This window comes from Mus pahari, chromosome 5, assembly GCF_900095145.1.
Source record: "Mus pahari chromosome 5, PAHARI_EIJ_v1.1, whole genome shotgun sequence".
Classification (NCBI taxonomy): Eukaryota; Metazoa; Chordata; class Mammalia; order Rodentia; family Muridae; genus Mus; species Mus pahari.
In genome coordinates this window covers 59,697,403-59,719,192 of record NC_034594.1, presented here as the reverse complement: position 1 = coordinate 59,719,192, position 21,790 = coordinate 59,697,403, and the positions used below count along the sequence as shown (strand labels likewise).

The following is a 21,790-nucleotide window of genomic DNA, read 5'->3' as shown; positions in this document are numbered from 1 at the left end:
TTGCTCAAGATTTTCTTTACTGATGGTATTTCCATTTCGAACAGGCCGGGCCTGTGAGCATAAAATGAATTTTAGATTTGCAGTGAATTACTGGAATGCTCTCTGAAGGTTTTATGTTTATAAAATAAAATATGTTACTATAGAAAAATTGGTGTGCATTATGATTGAATATGTATTTAGTCATTTGGAATGGACACATGCAAGAGAATGCACATTCGAAGGTTTTAATCTAGATGGCATTTTGTTCAAATCAAACATTATTCATCGTGCAGTATGTAATGTATCCTTTCTGTGTCTTGTAACATGGAAGAATGCAGAGATGATCCTTACATTCATGCACATTATAGACGAATGTGAAAAGGGATATTTTTTCCCTTTGTCAGTGTATGTGCGTGGACTTGTGAGAGTAGTATCAAAACACGTGCTATATTATGCCTCTGGAGTTCAGAGGATACTCTCACGTGCTGGATCTCTCCATCTACCTTTTTTGAAGCGGGGCCACTCTCTCTGCTTGCAAACCAAGCATCCCAGGCTGACTGGTTCATGTACATTTTCTCCATCTCCCATTTACCCGAGGAACACTGTATTAGAAATAAGCTACCGGAAAGGTGTCTACTGCGAGCTTTGCATTTGAAAAATCTTTGGGCTATCTGATGATTATGGCATCAAGAAACATCTGGTGTGTGAGAAGGAACTTTCTCTTTGATTTAAGAGGCTGGATGCTCCAATATTCAGCAGAAGTTTTCCTCAAGTCGATTCCATTCAGGCTGTTTAGAGTGGAATGCTACAGTAAGGATAAGGAGTCTTTGGAGAAGGGGGACCTGCTGAACAACTTAGTTACCATGGGTGTCGATATCTACATGGCAAGGAGATAGCAGCCTGGGGTTTTTAACAGGGCTGTTATGAATGAGCAGGAGCTGAAGATCTTCCTTCTGTCCAAAGGAGCTAGTGACAAAGTGATTGGTAGCATCATATCAAGATATCCACGAGCCATAACACGCACTCCTTAAAGTCTTTCAAAACAGTGGGATCTGTGGAGAAAGATTATGGTATCAGACCTTGAAATTGTAAATATTTTAGAGTTTTGTCCTGAATCCTTTTTCAGTGTCATAACAACCTAAACTTAGAGAATAATATAAAGTTTCTCTTCTCTGTTGGATTGACTCATAAATGCCTCTGCCGACTATTGACCAGTGCTCCAAGAACCTTCTCCAGCAGTCTGGATTTGAATAAACAAATGGTTGAATTTTTGCAGGAGGCCGGTATGTCCTTAGGTCACAACGATCCCAGAGATTTTGTCAGGAAGATAATTTCTAAAAATCCTTCCATCTTAATTCAGAGCACCAAACGCGTGAAAACTAACATTGAATTTTTACAATCAACTTTCAACTTAAACAAAGAGGACCTGCTGCTTCTGATATATGGCCCAGGCGCTAGAATCTTAGACCTTTCCAATGACTGTACCAAAAAAAAAAATTACACAAACATAAGAGAGAGGCTGCTTTCTCTTGGATGCACTGAGGAGGAGGTACAGAGGTTTGTCCTCCGCTATCTGAATGTGGTCTTCTTGTCAGAGAAAAAGTTTAATGATAAAATAGACTGCCTTATAGAAGAAAAAAAAATCAGTGCTTCACAAATAATTGAAAATCTGAGGGTGTCAGACTCAAGCATAAATACTTTAAAAACTCGCATCAGAGAGTTGTCCCATGCAGGGTATGACTTGCGCACATCCAGCATTGCTCTGCTGTCCTGGAGTCAGAGAAGATAGGAAGCTAAACTGAAGAAATCAGGAGGACAGGACAGTGCAGGAGGAGTTGCAGGGAATAGGACAGGTGTGGCACTGGTTCCAGTTTGCACTTTTCAAACAGGAGAGTTTTGTTTTTTTTTAAACAAAAATGTTTAAATATTTAAGATGACATTTATTTGTATATGTATTTTGTTTGTATGTATAGTATGTGTGTATGCACATGTGCTCACATGTATGTGCATGCTGAGGCACATGTGGAGGTTGAGGAAAACTTTTGGGAGATGGATCTCTTTCTGCTGAGTGGGTTCCAGGGACAAACTTAGCCTTGAGGCCTGGAAACAAAGTGTTTTTAGCCACTGAGCCTCTTGCAGACCCAAGAGTTTTGATTTTTCACCACAGACACATGTATAATGATTTTGTGGATATTTTGTGTTATAGGACATAAGAACTCACAATAAGTATGTTCACATACAGTTCTTCTAGCTATCCCTTCTTAGTTTAACATAACAGTCCATTAGATGGTGTAGGCTTTAGCTCTTCAGCAGTAGTAGCAGTAGCAGCAGCAGCAGCAGCAGCAGCAGTTCCTGATTTCTGCAGTAGAATAGTATAGGAAGATTTTACAAAATGTGCTTTGTAGTTTCTGTTTACATTTTAACAGTAGATTTGGGTGGGAGATGCAGCTTCCTCAGCATGTGGAAGGCCTGGGTCAGATGCCCAGCACAGGAATGCTGATGGTTATATTATATGTGTTAGTTCTGTCTCTTCTCATTTTCAATCCCAAGATTTTCTCTTATTTCAATATGCTAGCCAATTGTAGTTCAATTTTAGAGTGTAATTCCAGTAAAAATAGTAAAATGTGAGTTTCCATTATTTTACAGTTTACATTTGAATATCTAGTATNCTCCCCTGACAGAATTAACCTTGGGTTGGTATATTCTGATTTCTTTTATACAGGGGTAACCTAGAAGGTATAAGAATGACTGCCCAAAGATGTTAATATATTAGTTGTGGGAAGCGTTAGAATTTGGTAATTGGCACATTGGCTTTAAATTTAAATGTGGTTAAGAATCTCAGCTCTTGTAAGCCTGAGGCAGGAGTATTTCAAGCAGCCTCGTTTACACTCTTCAGACTGTCTCAAAAATGCCTATTTTAAAAGTCTAAAGAAAGGTTATCCTGAATTATCTGGGTGGCCTACCCACAATCATGAGGTCATTAGCCATGGCAGAAGGAAGTAGAAGAGGTGAGAGGGCGCCATGTAAGAGAGCCTTGTCTGCTATTTCTGTCTTTCCTAAAGGAAGAGCCACAGGTGAAGGGTGGAGGTGGCCTATACACAGTGAAAAGGGCACAGCAGCACTGTCCCCTTTGCCCAGGGAGACCAGAGTCCAACCTCTGCCCTGTGGCACCACAAGAAAACATTGTGTTCTCTGAAGAGTGTGCCTGGGCTAGCAGAGATGGTGTTGCACCAATAGTTAAGTGCCTAAGGCTATCTAGGACAGACATAAGTATAACATCCAATCTTTGGAGTTTTAAAGACATGATAGGGGACGAATGGATAGTGACTGTCAGGCAAGATCATCTTTTTAAATAGTAGGCTTTGAGTACAATCAAAACAAATATTGGTGGATGTGTATTCATATCCCAGAGTTTATTTTTATTTTAAGTGGACCACTCAGGATTGCTAAACTGCTTAAGCCTCTGCCTTTCCTTACCCATAACAACCAGTGCTCAGTCATACGATGACATGGCTTCAGAATCTGTTTCTACTTAAAACGCTTCTTTACGCTGGGCAGTGCTGGCACACGCCTTTAATCCCAGCACTTGGGAGGCAGAGGCAGGCAGATTTCTGAGTTCGAGGTCAGCCTGGTCTACAGAGTGAGTTCCAGGACAGCCAGGGCTACACAGAGAAATTCTGCCTCGAAAAAAACAAAAACAAAAATCCCAAAACCAACCAAATAAATCAAATCCTTCTTTACTTGAGAAATTTTTGTATAACCCTATATATGTATATTAAATAAGCATATAAACAAAACATTTACTGACAATGAATCATAAAACTTTATTTTGAAAGAAAAAACAAGAAATAAGCTACCGCATCCAATTATATCTTCAGTCTAGAAAGATGGCCCAGAGGTTAAAAATGTACAGTTCTCTTCCATAGGATCCAGAGGATAACTTTCCAGAGGATAACTTGGTCCCAACACCCATGTCAGTCAGCTTTCAACTGCCTGTTAACTCTGGGACTAGGGTATCTGACTCCTTTGGCCTTTGCACACACCTCCACTGGTGCGCACATACATGGTTTTAAAATATTTTAAACTTGCTAAATATCATATGGGCTTGCAAGGCAAGCCCATACTTCATGGACATACTCAGTTCTATTGTAAAAACTGTGTATCGCCTTGGGGGGGGTTAGTAAACACATGGATATCACTTTTGGAATCAAGACCCAGAGAGATGTGCATTTCTGACAATTCATCTGAGTTCATTGTTAGTGGTTTTTTATTCTCTCTGCTTGCATCTCCTTTGTTCTGGTAGTAGCTCACTCTTTTTATTGTTAGAGAGTTTTCTCTTGATCCATGTGATCTGGGATCCTGCCTCCGTCTTTTGGAGTAGTAAAGCAGCTATAGACAGAATGTGATATTGTATGGGAAAAGGTAAAAATCGAAAGATCTTCTCCTAAGACCTGGAATATGGCACAAGTGCTCACTCTGTCCACTACAGTTCAGTGTAGCACTAAAATGCCTGTCCATAGTAAATTGGAGTATGCTTTTAAAGACCAAGTCTCAATGTCTCAAAGACTTAAATGTAAGGGCTGAAACTTGGAAAATACTAGAAGAAAACAGGAAAACCTTCAGGGTGGCAGACAGATGACACTCTGGCTAAGTCTTCAATAGTGTGAACAAAAAAAGTCAAGTGTGTTTATATCTACATAAAACCATATACACAATAAGGAAGACATCCATAGTGGAGAGAATGAGAAAACCTATTTGCAAGTGCTTTATCTGTAAAGAAATTATATACAGAATAGATATGTGACTCTACTCAATGCATCAGGATAATGGACACATTTAACATTTATTTTTATTTTTTTTTTTATTTCATGTGCATTGGTATTTTGCCTGCATGTATGTCTGTGTGAGGGTGCTGGAGCCTCTGAAACTGGAGTTATAGACAGTTGTGAGCTGCCTTATGGTTGGTAGGAATTGAACCCAGGTCCTCTGGAATAGCAGGCAATGCTCTTAATTGCTAAGCCTTTGAAATTTTTATTTGTATTTTTATTTGAAATGGTTACATTTGAAGGTGAGAGATTTACCTGGGCATCCATTTGTTTACCAAGAAGATATGCAAATGACGGCCCTGTACATGAAAACAAAAATCAACATTGCTAGTCACCAGCGGCAAACATTCAGACCCTTTCTAGCTTTTCCAGTATAGATATTGCTGCTTCAAGTATAGGAGGAGAGATGCTTCTGTTCTTTAGGCATGATGTGCATTTATCATTTTGGCTTATATCAGGAAAAAATGAGGACAAGTATAAGAGATATGATATTGCTTACCAGTAATACTTAAAATTAGGAAGTAAAATAAGCTCAGAGAGAAGATACAAATTATGATTAAAATTTGGAGTATTCTCATTCTTTATGAACTCCCATAAAATCATCCAAGTTCTTAAAAAAAAAATTGACAACTGGCTTTTTTTTTTTTTGGAAGTGTCTAGTGTTTTTGCCATTTTAAGTTCTCAATCAATTTGTGACTTACTAGTGATCCTTCCAGTAAAAGATATTTCGTTTCATTTTTACTCACAGAATTCCTCACAGGTGATTTGCGATGTCTTTCCCAAACATATCTTGCCATAAACTTATTTTCCATTTTTTTTTTTTTTAAACAAATAGTGCTCAAAGAGAAGATAAAAGTTTCTCAGGGGAAAGTCAGTTTCAATATTCTGAGATTACCCAGTAGGAACAGGGCAGTCATCTGGTCATCTTGAGTTTAAAAAAAAAAAAAAAAATGGTCTGAGTTATAGAGCAGCCACAGGGTTCCAAGGAATGTTTTGGATCTATAATAAAAGAGTTGAATTTCTAAGTAGAAATTGTGCATCTTTGTGAGAAAACATTAAGTGCAGTGTAATATGAAGTGATTGATATATAAAACTCTAATCTGCAGATAAAAATCCCATCTTTGCATTCTGTGGCTTGCCATTGTCTTACAAAGCAGAGCAAACATAAGCACATAGTGGTACACTTTGTTGTCAGAGGCAGTTTTTTGTGGTAAAGTAGTTCCTGAAGAAAATGTTTTCTGAATTAAAGGTGATAAAATATCAGAGAGTAGTGGTGATGGTGACTAATGACAGTAAAACCCAGAAACTTTAAAATTCACAAGGAAGGGGCTGGAGAGATGACTCAGCATTAAGAGCATTCACTGCTCTTCCAGAGATCCTGAGTTCAATTCCCAGCAACCACATGGTGGCTCACAACCATCTGTAATGGGATCTGATGCCCTCTTCTGGTGTGTCTGAAGACAGCTACAGTGTACTCATATACATAAAATAAATTTAACAAAAAGTTCATAAGGAAAGTTTATTAAGGTCTCCTTGCTAATTCTATTGGCAACCTTACAAAGGTCATGCTCTTTAACCCTACATTGAGAGGCAGCCTCTTGTCTAGTCTGTGGACAGTACATCTACAACCCAGCTTGCATCCCTGAAGTCACACAGCTCCAATGGAGGTAACTTATTTGACTCCAGGCTTACCTCACTTAAAAGCTCGAGTCTGTGCACCTGTGTCTTGGGTTTGTGCCTTTGTCTAGTGGTCTTTCTTCTTTTTCTCCCAGTCCTCAATTTACACTTTCTTGAGCTATAAGTCCTATACAATAAGGAGCCTAGTATGGCTGGTTATGGCCTGGGCCCTTGACTCCAATACTCTTAATATGGCATACTAATGTGGACAGCACTGTTGAGTCTACGGGAAAAAAAAAAACCCACTAAAATATAAATGTCTTAGCTCAGAAACCTACTCCAATTACTACTCAGCCAGCGGGGGACAGGAGGACATCATGGTCTTCTAGAAGCCCCATATCAGAAAGTAAATGTCTTCCAGTGGTGACAGCAATCTTATAAGTGTTTTCTGATCCTCTTACAGCTACCAAGTATGGTTCTTACTCTAAACTGGAGGAATTAGGGGTTGAGGATTCTAATTGTCCTAACAAATTAACTTAAAAGGGTTTCATTAGCTTTAAAGGGTTAAGAAGAAAAACTAAGAGAACAACTCCACATTGTAACTTTAATTTTTTCAAATCTTAGTTTTACTGATGGTTCTTAAATGCTTTAACCTTCCTTGTATTCTACCACCCACCAGAGGTAGTGAAAATGAAAGGGTGTAGGGGAAGTGGACCTGTTTAGAAAGGTTTAGAAAGGTTTTGTTTGTTTGTTTGTTTTGTTTTTAGAAACTCCCATCTGTGCTGTCTGGGGGTCAGCAGTTCAGTTCACAGGTTAGTAGGCAGCGGCAGCTCAATCCACTTGCAAACACTTCACAAATACACCAACAGTCCAGTTCAGTGCTCACTTTAGCCAAACATCCTCTTTCTTGTGTCTCCTTTAGCAAAACACTCCTTCACTAGTCTGCTTTAGACTTCACTAGTCTGCCTTAGCCTTTCACACCTGTGTCCACTTTAACAAAACATTCCTTCATGTGTTTGTACCAGCAAAATACCATCCAACTGACTTTCCAAAGAACCTTTAAGTTTCCACTTTACCGTATACTCTAACATCATTCATTGGAAGTGCAAAGTTAAAGGATACATCCTGAACCTCTGTTCAGTGGTGGTTGTAGCAGCTATAAAATTCTTAGAGTCAGAGATCACAGGCTGTTACTACAGTGAGTTAAGTGTTTTCCTTGGAAAATTCCTTTTTGAACAATATCTTAGAAATATTCTTGTGATGGTTCATCTAGAGAATATTTATTAAAAAGGTAAGAAATTCTGCTTATCAGGCAAAGGACTTTGCCAAAATTTAAATCTTTAGGCTGCCATGCAGAACTGCAATATTTTTTTTCCTTTGACAATGCTGAAGGCAAATGACTCTCCACTCTCTAAGGACCACTTCCCCAGGAGGAAGAACCACATTTATTGATCACTGAAACTTGAAGGTCTCTCTTTTTTGAGGTATTCTTTTTATGAGTCTGTTACTTTATCATATAATTATTCCAGCTCTGAATTTGCCCCTGGGCTCTTTGAAATGTGATAAAACAGCTGGTCCATGACAAGTTGCCAGAGTTAACAGCCGCCCACCCATCACAGTCTACTGCCAACCACGATGCCAGTGATGAATGAAATCCCAGCTTTAAATGGGCACATTTTTTTAAAAAAAAACATCAAAAAATTGTCTCTGTGACATTGGGCTGCCTAGTAGCAAAGAACACACACACAATAACCTGTATCTAATTCATCATTTCTTTAATGCTTGTCTCATTTTGTCTCTTAGTAATAACCAAAAGGTCATTCATATTAAAGGGCAGGCTTGAGCAGAGCATGCAGAAGAAAGCATACTTTAAGAAACACTTAGACAATATGACAAATGATAAGGAATGGGAAACAATAGATACCCTATCTAACAGTCTCTAGGACAAGGAAGACTTGTAGTGAATTGTGAAAATAGTGTATTTCTGTATTACAAAAAGACACATGCAACAAGCTAAGGAAAGAGGTACAAATGTGATGCGAATGTAAATTATCGTATTCATTTTCTTTAAGTGAAATATCACCATATGCAACATTGTCCATAATAATCACAAAATAAAAATGGAACCTTATGCTTCAAATATGTAATGCTATGTTTTGTTACATAGCACTTTATATTTGAAAACCTAAATATCATATTCAGGCTTTTGTTTTGCTTTTTTAAAAGTTCGACCTCTTTCTTTTAAGGCCAGGGAATCTATGAGGAAAAGGAGGTAAAGAGACTGTAAGAGCCAGAAGTGAGGAATAACTCCAAGGAAATTGTCTTCCATATAGAACATTTCTGGTACATATATGATCTCACAGAGATTTTGACAGCAAGCACAAGACTTACACATTTTCAAGCAAGATGGTGTCCAAAAACTGAAGGAGAAAAGTAGATACTGGGCTTCACCTTTTAACTTGTAATTGATTTGTAATTGATACCCCCTGGAATAAGGAAAATCAACTCTCTTCCACAGAGTGTTACTGGCTATATCAGCCACACTCCAGGGCAGATCAACACAAAAGATACTCCATGTTTTGCTTTTTATTTAATATTTTGTAGGACTTTTGTTTCATTCTGATTTGTTTTGGTATTTTTTTCTCCTCATTGGTTTTTTTTCTCTTGTTGTTGCTCTTTGGATGGTTGGTTGACTTGGGTTTAACTTTTGTTCTGTTTTTGTTTATGTTTTGAAAGAGCTAGAAGAAGACGAATTTCGGTGGCTAGGGAGTTGGAGTTGGGAGAGAAGAGCACATGATCAGAAGGTATCAAATTAAAAAATATTAAATAAAAAGTGCTGCGGGTGTATGTGTTTGCACACATGCACACCTATGTGCATGCGTGCATTCATGTGTGTATGCATGCGTGCATATGTGTGTGTGTGTGTGTGTGTGTGTGTGTGTGTGTGTTGCTGTTAGTATAAATGCCCACATGAATGTGAGAGGACAACATTGGGTGCCAGTCCCTTTTCCCACTGTATTCACCGTTGTATATTCTATGCAAGGGGGCACTGAAATTTGGGATATCCTTCTGACTCCACTTCTCATAGTAACCATGGGATTAAATGATTACCAACGACATTTTATCTTTCTTTGCCTTCTTCTTACTACCCAGATAAACCCCAGAAGTCTTGTGAAACATCTATTGCAAGGTACACTTTTCAGAACAGGTACTGAGTGCCGTCCTTCACCCTGCCCCAGGACAGGGCCCTGTCTGTTGTAGTGGACTTGGTCACAAAAACTCTCAGAAAATGTATAACTACTGATTACGCATTGGTTTTGGTCTTCTGACAATCTGAGCTTTACTATAGTCAGAATGGACAAAGGAGAGCCTGAGCAGCCCAGGAGATGTGCTGGTGGAGGCAGAGTCAGCATGCCTGCTACAAGCAAATGTGTGATCTTGCCTTTCCTCTCTCCTTCCTTACGTCTCCAGCACGCTCCAGCCACCATACTTTCAGTGTATAAACTATAAGCCACATCACCCCCACCACAATGAGTTGTTCTTTTATTTTTAACTGTTTAGTTCAAATGTCATTTACTTTTTGTTTTTAATTGTTCTTCCCAGTTAAATGAAAACTACAGGAGAGGTTTACAAAGACTTGACAGCTCTCTTTCCTCTAATGGAATTCCCCTGGAACACTGTAGAAACTCAATAAGTATTTATTGATTGTAGAATGAGTGAATGAATGAATGAATGAATGAGGGAAAGAACATAAGAAAATGAAAGTGAAATGGTGAAAGTTGTTTTCATCTTTTTTTTTTTTCTGGAATAAGAGAGAATTTTCAGCTTCTCCATAAAACTAGTGATTGACATTTTCCATAATATTTTTGCACCTTTTTCCCCATGATTAAATTTGTTTCACATTTGAGTATCTTTCTGAATACTTACCTAAAAGGAAATCAAAAGTAAATTACTTCTATCATTGAGAGCTGTTTACCCTTAGGAAGCAATCAGTTTCCTTTTTACATGTTTCATGTATACTTTCAAAGAAAATCTTGAAAAGAAACAAATTGACTTGAAACACCATAATTATTGGTATTTTCCTGCCAGACGCTTAAGTAGATTTTTTCTTATATTTTCCATTATTCGCACACACTTTGGGTTGGAATTCGTGACACGTAAGTTTGTTATAAATGAACATAGGCACTGGGCAAAGGGTCAGTGAGACACATTACATCTCACAAATAGCCCTCAGTCCAATTTGTCAACTACCTTGAAAATGGGCAAATTTGTTCTTTTGTCATTTTTGTAACCACAGACGAGGGTTGAGTAAACTTGAATTGTTGAAGTTTGTGTATCAGAACATCTTCTAGAGACTAATAAATGTATTGCTGTAGTTATTTCTTTTCACATGGTAATATTTCAATAGATTTATCTATTTCACTCTTGGGGTGATATGCACATGCCATATAATATGTGTGAATTTCAGAGGACACACTTGTGGGCGTCAGTTATCTCTCTCTGCCATGGAGGTCCTAGGGTTTGAACTTAGGTCACTTAGTTTGGTGGCAAGCACTATAAACCCCTTAAAGTTTTCCCTGGCTCAATGTATGCCATAAAGTGATTTAATTAGTTTACATTAGACAGCAAACAATTAACTTTCTTTGGAATTATCTTAAGGCATTTTTTTTCATTAACTGATGCTTATTTATAGGATGAAAACACAACATTGTATATTATGATCAGACCAAGTCATTTCTCTCTATGTACTTAGTCAATTTATAACATAGTAGATAAATGATTTCCTAAGGCAATACTTGATTAAGAAAATAAAATAAGAAAAAGAACTGACATGGAAATTATATACAGACTCACTTGAGAAGGAGTAAGAACCTTACCTGCTTCCACATGAAGATTCTCTCCTAGCTACCATACACACCTGCTTAGCCCTGAATAGAGAGCCCTCCGAGTTGTGCCTGGGCATGTGAACTTCAGAGGCACTGCATTAGGAGATATTTCAGACAGTAAAAAAGAACTACTTGTGTCTACAATGTTATTTAAAATTCACTTTCTGTATAGATCAAACCACGTGAGCTTATGGATGTTTGACCAATTTGACAAGCCAAACAACAGCAGTTTCACACGTTTTCAAGAATGAATGTTATTTTATGGTTGTAAGACTGGGACTCTCATGGTGTTCAACCACGCAGTCTACATAGCAGTTTACATAGCCAAATAGACAAGCTGAAAATATACCTAGGATTACCAAGCACTGCTTCAGAGAAAGCCTGATTGGCTCTTGCTTTGCAAATCATCTTCCTTTTTGGCCGAATGAGTTCCATTTGATTAATGATAACAATCAATTGTGCAAATCATTTCATATTTTCTATAGTCTAGTGGCTAGAAGCAAGTGACAAGGCTCACCCATAGCCAAAGGGAGACAATTATACAAAGATGTATGTTTTAATTATTTTAAATTATGTTCACTTTATGGCACATGTACTTGTTAATCAGGTGTAGGTATGACAGTCATTTGGAATCTATAACCCCTGCAAATCGGTGTATTTCTAGTTTTTTTTTAATCTGTGTATTTATGTCTTCACTGGCCAGCCATTGCTTATTTTAGCCTGTATATTCCCATTAGTTTTGCATTATAAAGTGTCCTTAATAGTAGATGATTCCTATTCTTGACCTCCTTGCGAGCAAAAAGTCTTTGCCAATTTTATCACTTAGATATGATATGGTTTTTTCCAATTTTTATTAAGTATTTACTTCATTTACATTTTAAATACTATCCCCAAAGTTCCCTATACCCCCCGCCTCTGCTCACCTACCCACCCACTCCCCTTTCTTGGCCCTGGTGTTCCCCTGTACTGGGGNATATAAAGTTTGCAAGAACAAAGGGCCTCTCTTCCCAATGATGGCTGACTAGGCCATCTTCTGCTACATATGCAGCTAGAGACATGAGCTCTGGGGGGGTGCTGGTTAGTTCATACTGTTGTTCCACCTATAGGGTTGCAGACCCCTTCAGCTCCTTGGGTACTTTCTCTAGCTCCTTCATTGGGGGCCCTATGATATTGTTAATATACCTTTTCCTAAGCATTTCAGAGATGTTCATATAAATATAGGTGTGTGCCTTTTATTCAAAATCTCTTTTTCAGCTGCCTATCTCTGTCTTTGTCACTCTCTGTGTGTCTGTCTCTGTGAATCTCTCTCTCTCTCTCTCTCTCTCTCTCTCTCTCTCTCTCTCTCTCTCTCTCTCTAAAGGCTTGTTAAGGATCCTCCATCACATGGCTCAGTCTCCTGACTCCTGGGATGATAGCCTTGTGTGACCACAGTCAGCCCTCCCATTCTCTGAATTATAATTTTTGTCATTATTTTAGGGAGTTTATTTTATGAAAATCTGGGCAATGGCATAGATTCAAGGGCAACCCAGTAAGCTGATGCAGAAGCCAGACGTTAGTAGAATAACCACACACTGCAAAAGTTAAACTGTTACTGAAAATAGCGGGAGACAAGTCCACACAGTTTTGCATCTGAGGGGCAAGACAGGTAGGTGTTCCATCCATCCTGAGCTTGAAGTAAATCTGAATGATGAAGAGAAAATAAGTGCAAGATGGTAGGAAAAGGAACAATAAATACTAAGGGTTTCTACATACAAGATACATTAAACACATTTGTATATTATTTTCATGGTTCTGAATAGCTATGAAGCAAAAGCAATCAGTGTCATAGCTCAACAATCTGAGGGCTGAATGGGACTGCTCATGCACACCTGCAGAGTATAATTGCAACCTCAGATCCAGGGGATGAGGAATTGGTTATGAGAGCATGCACTGCTGTTCCTGAAGACCACAGTTCTGGTCCCAACACCCTTGTCAGGTAGTTAAAAACCACCAATAACTATAGCTTCTGGGAACTTGAGACCATCTTCTGACCTCTGCTGGCCCTCACTCATACAAACACAAATGTATATACATAAACAAAACAGAATAAAAACTCAAATGGTCTTGACTTTAGTCTGTGACTGAGCAGCATTGGAAGAAGAAGGCAGTAGCAATAACTAAGGAGTCTTTCCTGGCTAGTTGAGTTGAAGGGCACCTATATTGCTGCTTCTTGACTGTATTTGGTACATACATGGCTCAATGTGGGGAGAAGCAATTGATGACAAAGAAATTGTACATCGTTGAAAGTTTGGGCATACACTAGCCAAAGAATAACATAGTTTCCATTTTAGTGACTCCTAACAGGGATGTGCCAGAGGTTGGGTCCATATAAAAATCTTGGTCGCTCTCCACACTATAACTATGCTTTCTCTACCTCTGTTTTGTCTATTTTTATTCCATTCACTGGTAAACAGTAAAATTTCTAACTTCTTTTAATAACTGGCTTGTTAGGATGATCATCAGTTATCTTTAAATCAGAAAAATGGTAAGGCTTTTGTGAAATAGTAATTGTACAAATCCATATATACATAATATATTCATGTAATATATACATGTATATTTAAATTATATAAACACAAACAAAACAAATATGTAATTTTGAATAAGGCTATTGAAAAGGACAGAATCTAAATAATATTAATGGGTTGTATCAATGTCGAATCCTCTATTGTGTTATTTTTCTACTTACTCAAGAATCTAGGTGAAGGGTGCTATGATTTGCTATCATGTGGCAGTTTGTAGACAATGACCCCCACATGTTCCTGTGCTTGAATGCTTGGTCATTACGAAGCAGTACTACTTGACAGTGTATGGCCTTGTTGAAGAAAGTATGTCACTAGTGGGTGGATTTTGAGGTTTCAAATGCTCAAGCCAGGCCCAGTGATTTTTTCTTTTCCTGCTGCCTGGTTATAGAGCTCTCAGCTACCATGTCTGCCTGATGCCATTCTCTCCGACCAGAAGGATAATTGAGTAAGCCTCTGAAATTGTGAGCAAGTCCCAAATTAATGTTTTCTTCTGTGAGAGTTGCCATGGTCATGCTGTCTCTTCCCAGTAATAAAGCACTGACTAAAATACAGTGTTATACCCAAATTCATGTAAATTTACAATTACTTCCATAGAAAGATTCAATAAAAGTTAAAACTTTGGAATCAACATTAAAAGAACTTAGTTGAGTCAGGCCTGACAAAGCACCATTTACAGGAGACATTTGAATATCCCTTGGTATGACTTTAATTTATTGGCCACTATGTCTTTCAGTTAAATTAAATTAAAAGTAACATTTACCAGAGAACCAAATCAGAGACAGTTTATTCTGTTTTCTTGGCCACGCATTGCAGTGACGAAATATATTTGCTTGCAACTAATTGTTCCTTGTTGACCTTTGTCCCCCTTGTATCTAGAACTCACATGCAGAAGTTTTTTATGTGCATGCTTACTGAAAAATTAAGAGTGTTTCTACTCTTATATTGATATTTGCATTTTAAGGCTTTTAAATTGTGTTGTAGTAAGCATACAAATTAGTTGTCTTTGTTATGACATTTCCAAGCACATATCATTCTCCCTAGTTCTTATTCATCTCTCAGTATCCAACCTGCCCCATCCACATTTGCTGGTCCCCTTCCACTACCCACATAATGCTCCCTTCAGCTTTTGTAAAATAAATTTCACAGCCCCCTCCTTTTGATTTTTATTACTATTAAAAATACCCACAGGAAAGAGAAATGAACACGGGCAATAAGTGTTAGTGCGATTTGTAAGTTTGTCTGTTCCAGAATTAAATGTGTTTATGAAGTTTGTGTGAGATGCTCCTTGACATCTTGTCAGTCAATGGTTTGAAAAATTCTACATGTATGAACCGCTCTTCTGAGGTTACCATCAGTATCTTTTCACATGTCAGCATCTCTAGGACACAGAGGGCCCCCAAAATAATGGGAATATTTCTGAGTAATTTATTTTATTAGACTATGGGGAGGAGAAATTGTATATATGGACACATCCAGTTAGCTGAAAGACCAAATAAGACAAAAAAGTTGAGCCTTCAATGGGTCAGAGAGAGTTTCCTGCTGTGTCATCATTCTGATGGCATGTAGATGGAATTATAATGTTCTCACGAATCTTCAGTTTGATGGGAAAAGGTCTTGAGGGATTCGTCAGCCTCTGTAATCATATGACCATATTCCTCATTGCTCATAAAAATTCTGTAACTCTTTATATCCTAATAATTGTATTTATCTGGAGAATTCAGAGTAATCCCAATGCTTAAATTTTAGGATGATCTTAGACTTTTTAAAGGCTAAGTTATGTAAGATATTATATGGATGGGTGAATTTTCTAGTTATTCTGCAGAATTAGTTCTCAGTACCAGAAGCATATAAATTTTGAACAGTAGCAGAATTATAATCTACTTTGTGAGTTGCTTTTATTTTGTAAAATGTACAAACTTTATGTGAAATAAGAAACAAATGTAGACTACATAGTCATATAGATAATGCATATATATCATGTGTATGGACATATATTTATATACTAGCAGTAAAGAGATAAAATACATGCATAGGGGTTGTCGAGGAGCCTCAGTGGGTAGGAGAGTTTACTATGCAATCATGAGGACCTATGTTCATGGATGTAAAATGTTATGTTTTACCATTCATGCAGGAAAGTTCATTGCTCTAGAAGGCAGAGACAGAAAATCATTAGGCCTTACTGGCTTAGCATAGCACTGGGTACACTTGGAGTCTCTCTCTCTCTCTCTCTCTCTCTCTCTCTCTCTCTCTCTCTCTCTCTCTCTCTCTGGTTTTTTGAGACAGGGTTTCTCTGTATAGCCCTGGCTGTCCTGGAACTCACTCTGTAGACCAGGCTGGCCTCAAACTCAGAAATCTGCCTNCCTGGCTGTCCTGGAACTCACTCTGTAGACCAGGCTGGCCTCAAACTCAGAAATCTGCCTGCCTCTGCCTCCTGAGTGCTGGGATTAAAGGCGTGCACCACCACGCCTGGCCTGATAAAATTTTTATAAGACTAATTTATTAGACTTTGACAGGACATGCAAAGAACTCTTCAATTACAGGTTATATTATTTTCCATCCCAGTGCATTCTTTTTCCCACAGGAAAAAAAATCTTTGTTTCCACTGAGAGATAGCCGTGGTAAGGCAACGTTGTTCATAGCTGTTGCTAGGAAGCAGAGTTTGGCAGGTCCGTATATCAAGAGCAATAATAAGCAAGGCACTTGAGACACTTGGGTTTTTTGTTTTTTTTTTTTTATCTAAAATCAACCTTCTTTCCTTTCTCTGTAAGTCTTAAGACATCTCTGTACATATACTTTTCCCCTACATGCATCATCTACTATCTTGTTATTTGAAACTTTTGTAACATTTCTCATTTACCAATTCCATTACCCTTCTCCATGTGTTAAATCTTTGGTCGAAGCCTAAAAACACTCTCGCGTTTCCTAGGACACTATCTTTTCTACCAATATTTAGATAGATAGAGATAGAGTCTCTTCCTCACTCCCAAACCACATTGGATATCAGTTGAATGAATTGCACACATTTATTGCCTCATAAGGACCAATGGATTTTAAGGGTTAGTAATATTTTTGTGAATTGAGTAATACACTCACCTATGCTTGGAAGCCTGTGCCTAATTCTGCCTGGGTGGCCAGGAACCAGAGGTCAGACAGCTCAGAGACTCAGGATAGAACCAAATAGGACCAAGGGGGGGGGGGGAAGCCAAATGAAACAATTCCTAATGAAATTCTTCTGCAGTCACAGACAGATGAGTGCCTAGCCCAATTGTTGTTAGAGAGGTGTAAGATAACAACTAATGGGAGTAGGTGAAGAGACCGACCGTCAAACAGTAGGTAGAATTGTTAAGTCGGGGAACCGCATGGAAATGGGGAGGGAGGGTTATAGGTTGCCAGCAGAGTCAAGGACACCACAAGAACATGGCCCCCAGACTTAACCAAGCAGGACTCAAAGGTCTCACAAAGACTGAAGCAACAAACATGGCAGACCCAGCTTGGTTCTGAGCTATGTTCTCTGCATATACTTTATGGTTGTGAAGCTTAGCATTCTTGTTGGACTCTTAAAAATGGGAGTCGGGGTGTCCCTTTCTTCCTATTGGGTTGTCATTCAAAAGTGATATAAGGGTTTATACTCAGTCTTATTGTATCTTGTTAGGTCATGTTAGTAGCTATCCCTGGGCATCCTGCTCTTTTTGAGGCGTGGGAAGGGAAGATAAGTTTATCTGGGGCAGGGGAAGTAGGAGGAGGAACTGGAAGGGATGTGGGGGAGGGGCTGTGGTCCACATGTAATGTATAAGAGAAGAATAAAGGCTTAAAAAACAGAGGTACTGCCCCAGGTAACCAAGTTCTCATTAATTCATAGCCTAGAATGCCAAGCTAGAACCAGATCCATGTACAGATTGAAATCCAGAAGTGATCAATATGCGGGAGAAGTTTTGATGGGCAGATTTCAGGGGGTATAAAACTTCTAATTCAAACATTACCTCTGAGTCTCAAGTTACAAAGCATATGAAACTTTCTGGAAGAGTAGCTCCAATGGTCTTTATGGTATTCTACTTTGTAGTCTGTTTCCATCCAGAAGTATTAGTGGAATAAGAGCTAGAGTCAGCAGAATGCGGAATAGCCACTTCCTTGAGCAAATTAGGAAAGTGCTGAAGGTCCCGCTCTCTGTAACTCACCACTCTGACAGACTGAATTAATTAGGTCAAACCAGTAAAATCTCCATCATCTTTGGTCAAAAATAATCTAGCATCGTTAAAGACACATGGTCCAAAGTAATGCATTTCTCCAAATGCTAAATCATGCTGTGACAGTTAAACTGAAGTGTCTGCTTGTTTCCTTTTACCATGGCCAACATGGTCTTATCGTGACCATCCCATGCAGTTAGCAACAGATGTACACATCCTAACATAAAGGGACTTTTCCTTCAGATGATGTACTGGACTGCTTATTATTTATTTCTACTAGTTTTAGGTAGAAAGTGATGCTTTCTGGAACCTGAGCCCATGGTTTCAAAAACATTAGTAAGATTAAGGTAACCCAACTGACTGTAATATAGCTGACTGCTTTGGAGAACTTTATCATAGGGCTTCACATCTGTGAGAGTATTACAGAGGTTAAATGTTAGACCCAACCTTGAGATACAATGTAGTTTATTACGGTGATGCTGACATGCATGGTTATTTTTATAATACAACGCATTTGTTATTTTGTTGTGTTTTAATAAAGTATGAAATATAGCTTTCTCAGGTTAAATGGAATTTCAAACACATGGCAGTCTCACAACATGGATTCTGAGGTTGAAACTATAGACAGTTTTTGGTGTATTATCACTGATATTTTAAAAATATGCCTACCACATACCTTGAAATATTTAATTTATAATATTTAATTTATAACCTTAACTGTTGTTTCAAGATTGATTTCAAGTAGATACCACCTAGAATATTAGCACACAGAAAACGTTAGCACTTAGAGATGCTAACGTTTTCTTTTTTTTCTGTTTTTCCTTTTCTTCCTCCTTAGAAACCCTTGGCACAACCACATTGGTGTGTTTTCTGTTGGTAATAACCACAGGCTGAAAAGTGATGGCAAAGTTTACATAAACAAGTCAAACTGCTGAGAGAACAAGGCGTCCTAAGTCACATCTTGAGGGAAGACAAATAAATAAGACCTCAGAGCACAATCTTAATTACACTGTAAACACCCACAATGTCCATAATATTCCTGGTGTTTATAGGCTATACCAGTGCTTTTTTGATGCTCTTATATTTAAGAGTTGGAAGAAAAATTTTAGTAAGAAGAAAACTGAAGACTACTTTTTAAATTACATAAGTTTTGAGAACATCTAATTTCCATAGACTTGTGCCTACTTTTCCTGTTATTAACATCTTCAATAAGTATAATGCATTTATAAGTAATTAGCTCACTAATCTATTACTATAAACTAAAATTCATGTTTTTGTCAGTTCTTTCTCGTTTTTACCTTAGGAAAAATTTCAACCCATGGCATCCCAAGGGATTTAGCTGTCACTCACTTTAGGGTTCCTTTATCCGGAGTCGGGTTTTCCTTATCCCTGATGACAATTTTGAAGGGTCAATTTAGTTATTTCTTTTGGTGCATGCCCTTTGGTTTGAGGGTGTCTGCTGTTTTTAATAGGAGTATGTTACCATCTCTTTTGGAGTTAACCCATAAAGTTATAATGCTATTTCATTGGCTTTCCACAGTTGAGTTAAGCCTGATCAAAATTATACATATATTTAACTATATATAATTAATTACCTATTCAATTCTTTTTTTTCTTACAAAGAAAACTCATTAATTAGTCTCTGGTACTTCAGACTTGTTGACCTTTGCAACTATTGTTTTTCTGCAATAATTTTAAAAGCAAATTTAACAGGGACATTAAAACATATCTTTCCATTAATTACTAAGTTTTTTATCATTAATTCAATAAATACCATGAAATGCTTGATTTTCCAGTGTTATCCTGAAGGAGATGATTTACCCGTGAGAAAAGCCTTGTTTCCACTCCTACGGGGAGTTAATTCAGTTGGAGATATGTAAAATGAACAGCTAAACCTATGATAGATTCAGTAATGCAATCTGCTCAGGGAAAATGAGACAGAGTAAGGAGATGGAGGAATAGAATTTGTAGACCAAATATGCACAACATAAGCAGAAAAATCCAAATTCTGTTTAATACACAGGGTTTGAATTACTGGTAAGACGTTTTCCTGGAGACACAGAAACAGCAGGCCTTCTTTGAGGGGCAATGTATTATACAAAATACCTATGAATGGATGATGTACCTACTCTTTATTTTTTTAATTATTTTTTTTTCTGAGATTATAATGTAATTTCCTTTCTTCTCCTCTCTAAGAACCTCACATATACCACTCCTTGTTTTCTTTCAAATTCATAGTCTCTTTTTTATTCTAATTTTTGGGTAGCCAAATTGATTTCAGTTTTGTAACTTTATAATTCACATTACAGAGAAGCAGTACAAATTTATAGGAGATATGTCACTATGAATTAATTGAGAATAACCCAAACCGAAGGTAAGTTACACCCATGTGGACATTACTCAAAAAATATGGAGGGCTTCTCAGAATAAAAGAAAAAAAATTAAAATTCTATCTGTTCTCAAAGGGAACATGAAACGGGATCTCTTGTTTTAGATCAAGGCCATTACATTTAAAGGCTATTTTCTAGATTTTGAGAAAAATCCACCTCTTTGTGGCTAAATGAGGTTGAGCTCTAGTCAGGAAAGAGTGTGTTGAATGCAGACATTTCCAACCCTTTGGCTGGCTAGAGTCTAGGCACCACTTCTCAGTGAAGGAGAGATATTATGTGCAATTGGGCATGTACTTTAGACTCATTTATGTCACATCAGTAGCTTTCCATTACATTCTGATTCATATTTCACCAGACCCATGTCTCAGTCCATTTAGACTTACTAAATAGACCCCATTATTCAACAAAATCACAGGACTGTTTAGTCTTACCACACACTTAGATGTCTCAAGAGTCTGGCCTACCAAGAAAACCTACAAGGATTTAGCCTATTGCCAAATAAAACTAGGACTTATTTGAAAAACCTATCCAAACCATTTTTTTTTGTATCTCTTACATGTAAGCTAAATATTATATTCAGAAGCTTAGCTCTTAGCATTTAGAATACAGCCCATAAATGATGTAATTTTGCAATGAGCTATAGTATTCGGAAAGATATTTAATAAATGTGCCTTTTAGTGTATCCCATGCTAAAGTTGAAACTACTTAATGCCATATCTTTTTAAGGTAGACTATATATATTTAACAAAATAGACACTGAACCTTAAACCTGGTTTTTTCTTCCCTCATCTTGGGCAAAGATCTAGGCAACATTTCCCACACAGTCCCATGTCCATGAGATCATGGCTCTGTAGATCAATCCTATCTGCTACTTTAAACATGGCCAAGACCTCCCAGGGTCCTCTTCCAGCTCTTCCTTCCTATGTGGGCAGACTGTGTTACCAAAGCTCATAGGAAGGCCCATCTTCTGCATACATACAGTTCCTTCAATCCCTGAATGACTAAATGGAGTAATGGCTTCCTTTACTCCAAGTGACCAATTGTGGTTCATGTGAATAAAAAAAAATATACTGATTTTTAAGGCATGAAAACAATGGGATTTCTCTATTCTAATAGCTTTAGTTCCTTTAATAAAGACAAATCCCTACACACAAGTTTATAATAAAGTTCAAATGAGATAGTGCATATATAAGGTACAATAAACTTGCCACACAATGTAAGACCTGCAAAAATATGAATTGCTACAACTGAGTAATCTGTGTTCAACAGCAAAAGAAGCAAGCAAATCATACTTATTGGTGTCCCCAATTATTATATCTTCCTTTAGACTTTTTTTTTTTTTTT

General features: G+C 37.7%; 1 pseudogene; it reads left to right on the top strand.

Moving 5' to 3' along the window:
* Positions 1–639: 639 nt before the first annotated feature.
* Positions 640–21,790, top strand: part of LOC110321953 — a 43,227-nt pseudogene continuing 22,076 nt past the window's right edge.